The following is a 7,249-nucleotide window of genomic DNA, read 5'->3' as shown; positions in this document are numbered from 1 at the left end:
CTGTCGTTGAAACTTCTAGAATACTGTATGTCTGTGTGTATGTACTGCTTTTGGTGCACGATCAACATTTCTTCACTTAGAGATTTGCAAGCTAATATCCCTTTCCCACACCTTGTCTGGTGCTCTGTCTATCTATCTATCTATCTATCCATCATGCTTTCTGTTATGATTTGTAGTTTATAAATATGGAGTCCTGGACATTTGCTCGGTCACACCACTGGCGGTCCTCCGACAGCAATCATCATTGACATATGCTAATCTGTTAATACATAATAGTCTTCTTCTTCACTCTTAATACATAATATTGATTATAATATTGTACAGGTATAATATTCATGGTAATAGTGCAATGATCCAGTAATATTACATTTTAAACAAGTTGTATACATAATTGAATATGGTTAAATTGGTTATTGTATTACATTTTGTAAAATGTGTATGTATAATAGTAAAATACATATATGCAAAAAAAAAAAAAATAGTTCAAAGTTAAGATTATGGTAAGAGTTATTAATATTTCATAAAATTAATACTATATACAAAATATGTACACTTCATACAGGGGGGTTAACTTTGATGCTTACTTTACCCCCACGAAATACTGACTCCAAATTTGCAATTCTTGCATGCATTCTGTGCATTGCGAACAGCACTACTGCAAATACAATACAGAAGATTATAAAGACAGTAGGTTCTGGGCTATACACATAATAGGGTTGAACATACTCAAACTCAAATCTTCCCAGGGTTCCATTGTTTCATTGATTGGATAGTTTCAAACTTAGGTGAAGTCAATACTTGTGCTCATGTTTAAGTCCGTATCAGGCAGTGGGTGGAAATGTTTGTGTGTATGATTGAGGATGACGTAGTGATTGATGGTGGATAAAGTGGACATGGATGGTGTAAATACCACAGAGTAGTCTGGTGCTATGTATAATCCTGAGGCTGAAGTATGAGATTGTGGTATATCTGGACAGACTATGTAAACTGATGTGTTATGAGTGAAATAAAAAAACTGTGAGTGTCCGATGCGTTGATGGTGTACAAGTTTATCTGGAGCAAAAGTGAAGTTGCAATGATTATGAATATTATGATTTCTTATGATAGCCATTTCACAAGGGACTGTTTCAGTAGGCTGAAACGTGAAAATGTAAGCAGGACAAAGGTGAACAGAATGTAAGGATGTGGGCACTTTCGTTCAATTGTTGATTATCTTGCGAAAGTGACAGTGTTCCGTCTCTTGGAGACCATGATGAGTTCGATGTCTGTGTTGATGTTGATGATGACCAAAGTGTTATTATCCTTAGAAGGGAAGGGGTGTATTTCGTATACCGTGAACAGGTCGTCAGTTATGAATGGTACATGAACTACTACTGATGTTGGTGTTAGTGTTGCTTCTAAATATGGATAATTTGCATGAATTCCCTACTTCGGAACAAAGGCTTCAATTTATGTGTATGTATGCCTTGACTAATTATCTGACGTAGCTCATGAACTGGAAGTAAGTCAATTGTGATCTTGCCATCACCGGCATTCGAAATTCCTTGCATAAGTGCCATGTAACGAACTCTAGTGTTGTCTAATTGGAGTAGAATTGTGTCAATGTGTTCCGTGATGATGGAGAAATGTTGGAAAAGTGTTATGTTACCTACCATGTCTTTTATTTTATCTACACTTTCGAGAGCTATGTTGTCCGCCTTTTTCAGATTTTTCACGATTGTCTTCATTGCTGAGTTATGTCCTGTGTTGAATTTATCTTGGTATGTTAGTACCTGAGCTATTTTATTAAAGTAAAAGCGGGGGAAGAGAGTTTTTTTTTTCTCCCTTGCGGTAAGCCTAAGCAGCTCTCGGAGGAGTATTGTACCTTTGTCCTCCATTACTCGGAAACTATTGGACGTATCGATTTCCTGTAAGAACCATGATAAAGATCAGTAAATTCTACGTATGTGCAGGACGTAACACTGTAATATCTCTAATAAAAAGTCGTTGTTACATAGGCGGGAATATAACAGTTGTTGTTTACGCATGACGATAGTGCAGCATGGCGGTGAGTACCCAGTTGTTTTTTTGCGATTTACTCGGAAACACTGAGGTGTATCAAAAATCTGCAGTTATCATGAGAAACCTCATGTAATTCTACACAATATTATGAAATAAAACCATAAGGTGTGTGAGAAAACTTTTGCAGTATAGCTCCCTGAACAAAAATCAGTTTTTTTTTTAAATGGCTTTCAGTTTTTGGCTACTTTCTCGAAAACTACAAATCGTATCACAACCGGACAAGCTCATTAGAAAGCTGGGGAAATTCTCTATCAAAACTTCTAATAACATTTTTCTGTATGATGGAAAACATTCGAATTGTTATGGGAAGTGAGATTGACGTTCTGAAATGTTTATTCACACCGGCCTAAAGTATTTATTCGCTTTTTTTTTGCTTATCGGGTAGAACTAACATCGACGAATAAGATGATGTAGGTTTCCTGGCAGTACGCTGAGGTTTGAGTGACGAATATAAGGCGAGAATACGTATTTTCACCAGCGTGGTCAAGGTGGTGGGCTAGGCGGTCGAATAAAATCATGTCCGTAAAATTACTGAAACTTATTCATGCGCGACAGGGTTAAAATGATGTGGGAGTCTGAGGGATTCTTTCTGTTCGAGAAATTAAGTTATTTAGTTTCCTGAGCATTAAATGAGACCAGATTTGTTTGTCCCCATTGATTAATTTTAGAAAGTTCCTGGTTCAGAGAAATTCCTGTGTTTATTTGGGAATTTATAATATCAAATGGTGTAAAGAAGGTACTAAATGTGAAAGAACTATGAAGGGTCGAGTCATCAGCATAAGAGTGTATTGGGTTGTGAGTGACAGATAGGTCATTTATATGAATGAGAAAGAGGGTTGGGGCCAAAATTGATTCCTGAAGTACGCCAGCATATATGGAATGAAATTGGGAATAAATTCCATCTGCTATGACACGTATTTTTCTGTTATGAAGGTGAGAAGAAATTAGAGGAACCAGTAATGCAAGGCCATAGTGTGACATCTTAGACAATATGGCCCGGTGCCATACTGTCAAATGCTTTTGAAGCATCAAGTGCTATTGTGTGTGTTTCATCATGTTGGTCTATTGTTTTATTAATTTGATGGGTAAGAAGGCAAACAATGTCTATAGTTGAATATTCTTGTCTAAATCCATACTGCCGATCATTGATTATTATTTCTAGGTGCATGACTGTGTTTGTTTATTAATGTCTAAAATACTTTACAGAGAACGGAAGTTATAGCTATTGGTCTATAGTTTGACAGATCAGAAGTGGCCTCCTTTTTAGGAACAACATGGATATTTGCTGGAAAACTTGAGGTACAGATGCATAAGCGGACAAATTTTGCCAATACAGGAGCCAACACTGGGGAGCAGTTTTTAAGTACTATTGAAGGCATTTCATCTGGACCAGTAGCTTTGTCTACTGAGAGATTCTTTAATACAGCTTGTACGTATCTTGTGTGAAGTTTCAAAGGGGGTATTTGAGGGTAATCAAAATCAAGTACAGGAATATTGTGATTTTCTGTGTTTAGAGTTGAGTTTGTTGAAAAAATATCAACAAGAAGATTGGTTTATCCGCGTGGGTCACTTACTAGATTTCCATTGGGGGACTGTAAAGGTGGAATGGAAGAGGTGGTAGTGAAGATAGATTTGAATGAATTAAGGGTAGACCAGAATATTTTATCATTTGGGTTGTTTAGTAGTTTGTTTGCTTGGCTATGAAGAAAGTTTGATTTAGAAGGATTGATAATAGTTCTGGCATGGTTTCTGATATTTCTATAATAGTTAAAGGCTTCTTTAGTTTTGGTCCTTGTATAAGTGTTATAGGCTATTGTTTTATGTTCTGTTACTCTAGTACAATTGTGAACAAACCATTTAGGTGAATTACATCTTTTTCCGTTTCCATGCCGACTTTAATGAAATCCTGTATCCATGAAAAAATTTTAGAGTCCCTTCCAGTCTGCCCTGTTGTAGTGCCATTTAATAACCACGACAGGTTCAGAGCAGGAGAGTGTGGTATGTGTTGAACTGGTTGCTTGTATCAGACAATGATCCGAGGATCCGAGGGGGAACTTCACTTCGACATTATACTTATCTGAATTGGTTTTAGGAACAAGTTCAATAGGTGGGGATTTTGATCGGGTTGTCTGGTACACAGGTAGGTTGACTAACTAACTGGGTGAAATGAAATGAGTCTGCAAATAGCTCATATTCAAGACCAGAGTCATACTTCTGGCTGAATAAGTGAGCCATTCAACATTATGGTCATTTAAATCACCCGGGATAGTAATTTCCGATGCAGTATTAATGTTGAGGACACTTAGTTGTGATGACAGAGAGTCAAATGAATTCGACTCAGAAGGGGCATTAGGGGAACGATAAACACAACAGAAATACTTAATTTTACCAAATGAATTTAATTTGTATATAAAATAGTCGAAATAAGGACAAGTAAATTTAGTAATCTCCTCCAGGGAAATTTCTGATTTAGCAAGGCAACATATGCCTCCTTTGGGTCTGAAATTTTGAATCAAGATATAACATGGAAAATTAAATCTAGCTAAATCAGAGGTAGAGGTTACTTGAGTATCTGTCAAAAATAGCAGATCTGGGGATTCAAACTGGAGGAAATTGTGATCAGAGTTGATGTTGGAGTGAAGTCCCCTGATGTTGCAGAAGGAAATGGTGAAGAAATCCTGTTTATGAGGCTTATTACATTCTATAGGCCGTATTCAAGCGAAATTACGAATGTTCAGCACTTATTATTCAGAACAATGGCTATCCATGCCGGTTAGACAGATCTTTTTGTGAAATATTCTTTAGTTAATTGGTAAATATATGTGGAATACGTGAAGTTGTGAAATTATTATACGTTACATCCGTGATTGCTAATACACTCTCAAAATAATGACTGATTTAAATCTTATATTTTGTGGCTGATTATAATGTAAAAAGAAAACTGTGAAGCCTTCTTATAATTTTTAATTTGCGTTTTTCTTGATTATAGCTCTGTGTTTCTGCGATGTGGGGGGAGAGGTACTGGCGTGACGGTCCATGCATGGCTTTTCATTCAAGCAGTCATTTTTTGTCTTTTTTTTTTTTTTTTAAATTGAGACAACGAATGGAGGAAGGAAAAATAAAGGAAATGGAAAAAACAATTCCACGTGCCTAAGGTAACCTCCATTCATAAAATATAAAAACTGGATTTCAATAAAAGTGAATTAAATGTTTGTGTGAAGCAACTCCCAGGAAGTGAATTCCAGAGAGTAGTAGTTCTGGGGATAAATGAATTTTGATAAGCAGAGGTTCTGCATTGTGGGGGAGAGAGTGTGAGTTCAAGGGCGCTCCCAGCTGTCCGAGTATTTCGGGAGAAAATGTGAAGGGGAGGCACAATTGAAGCCAGTTCGTTAGAGCAATTAGGGTAAAAATATCGATAAAATAATGCTAAAGAAGCAACATGTCTATGTACTGATAACGGAGGAAGGTCCTGCGATATGGCAGGATTACTGATTAATCTAATGGCTTTATTTTGAATTTTGCCCAACTGTCTCAGTGCAACCGTTCCACATCCACTCCACAGTGGCGAACAGTATTCGATCTGAGAATGCACATGACAACTGCTCGTCAGTGAAGAATTCACGAACTCTGTACAGAAGTTCCAATTATTTAGAAGCATTTTAGCTTTTAGGTGAGAAGACAGGAAGAAATCAGTAGGATAGAAGTTGTGGAAGCAATGAAGAAAGTTAAATTGGGGAAAGATCCAGGAATTGATGGAGTGTGTGGTGAAATGCTGAAGCATGGGGGAGAGATAGTAGTAGAATGGATGTGGAAGATGTGCAGATTGGCCTGGGAGGAAGGTAGAGTCCCGGAGGATTGGAAGTCAGGTATAATTATTCCCTTGTATAAAGGAAAACGGGAAAAAGAAGTGTGTGGTAATCATATGGGCATTTGTCTTCTTAGTATAATAGGAAAAGTGTATGGTAGGATACTTATTGACAGAGTTAGAGAAAAAACAGAGGAATTAGTTGGAGAAGAACAGGGAGGCTTTAGGAAGGGAAGAGGTTGTGTAGATCAGATATTCATTCTTAGATCTTTAGTGGAAAAGTTTCTAGAGAAGGGAAAGAAGTTGTATGCGGCTTTCATGGATTTGGAGAAAGCATATGACAGGGTGGATAGACAAGGATTGTGGAAAGTATTAAGAATTTATGGAGTAGATGGGAAGTTGTTGAATGCTGTGAAGAGTATGTATGATGGTGCGAAGGCTGCAGTGTGTGTGGATGGTGAACTAATTGAATTTTTCTCTTTGGAGGTTGGGTGGAAACAGGGATGTGTCATGTCTCCATGGTTGTTCAATCTGTACATGGATGGGGTAATAAAAGAGGTACAAGGTAGGGTAGTGGATGTTGGAGTGGCCCTGGTGAGAGAGGGATAGTGTTTGGAAACCCCTGTACTGTTGTTTGCAGATGATACTGTGTTGTTGAGTGAAGACAAAGGGGAGCTATAAGGCTTGGTAAATGAGTTTGGGAGAGTGTGTAAAAAACGGAATCTAAAAGGTGAATGTAGGGAACAGTAAAGTGATGGTCTTTGAGAGAGGTGAAGTCAGTGAATGTTCAGCGAGGTTGGATGGTGAAGAATTGGAAAATGTGAGTACGTTTACGTACTTGGGTAGTGTGATGAGTAAGGAGGGTGAAGTGCTTGAAAGGGTACAGCAAGGAAGAAAGGTTGCTGGTTCTTTGAAAGCAGTGATAAGAAACAGGGAAGTGAGCATGGAAGTGAAAAAGTTACTACATGACAGTATTGTGATACCAACTCTAACGTGTGGAAGTGAAGCTTGGACGTTGTTGGAAGGACACAGGTCAAGAGTGAGAGCAGTGGAAATGAGTCATTTAAGAGGAGCCTGTGGAGTCACATGTAGAGACAGGCTGACGAATGAGGATACAAGGAGCGTTGTGGTGTGGATGTGGATGTGATAGGAAGCGTTATGAGGAACACACTGAGGTGGTTTGGCCATGTTGAGAGGATGGAGGGTGAAAGACTGACGAAGAGAGTGTATGTGAGTGAGGTGGAGGGGGGAAGAGGGAGGGGGAGGCTGAGGATGAGATGGAGTGATGGGGTGGGGAGGTATATGAGAGAGGAGGGGGTGAGTTGGGAGCAGGGCAGTGAAATGGCGGGGAACAGGGCGACGTGGAGGCGATTTGTTTGTGGC

The sequence above is a fragment of the Coenobita brevimanus genome, chromosome 80 (genome assembly GCF_032717465.1).
Source record: "Coenobita brevimanus isolate Jiangsu-jjx chromosome 80, ASM3271746v2, whole genome shotgun sequence".
Classification (NCBI taxonomy): domain Eukaryota; kingdom Metazoa; phylum Arthropoda; class Malacostraca; order Decapoda; family Coenobitidae; genus Coenobita; species Coenobita brevimanus.
Note: the sequence above shows the minus strand (reverse complement) of the source record.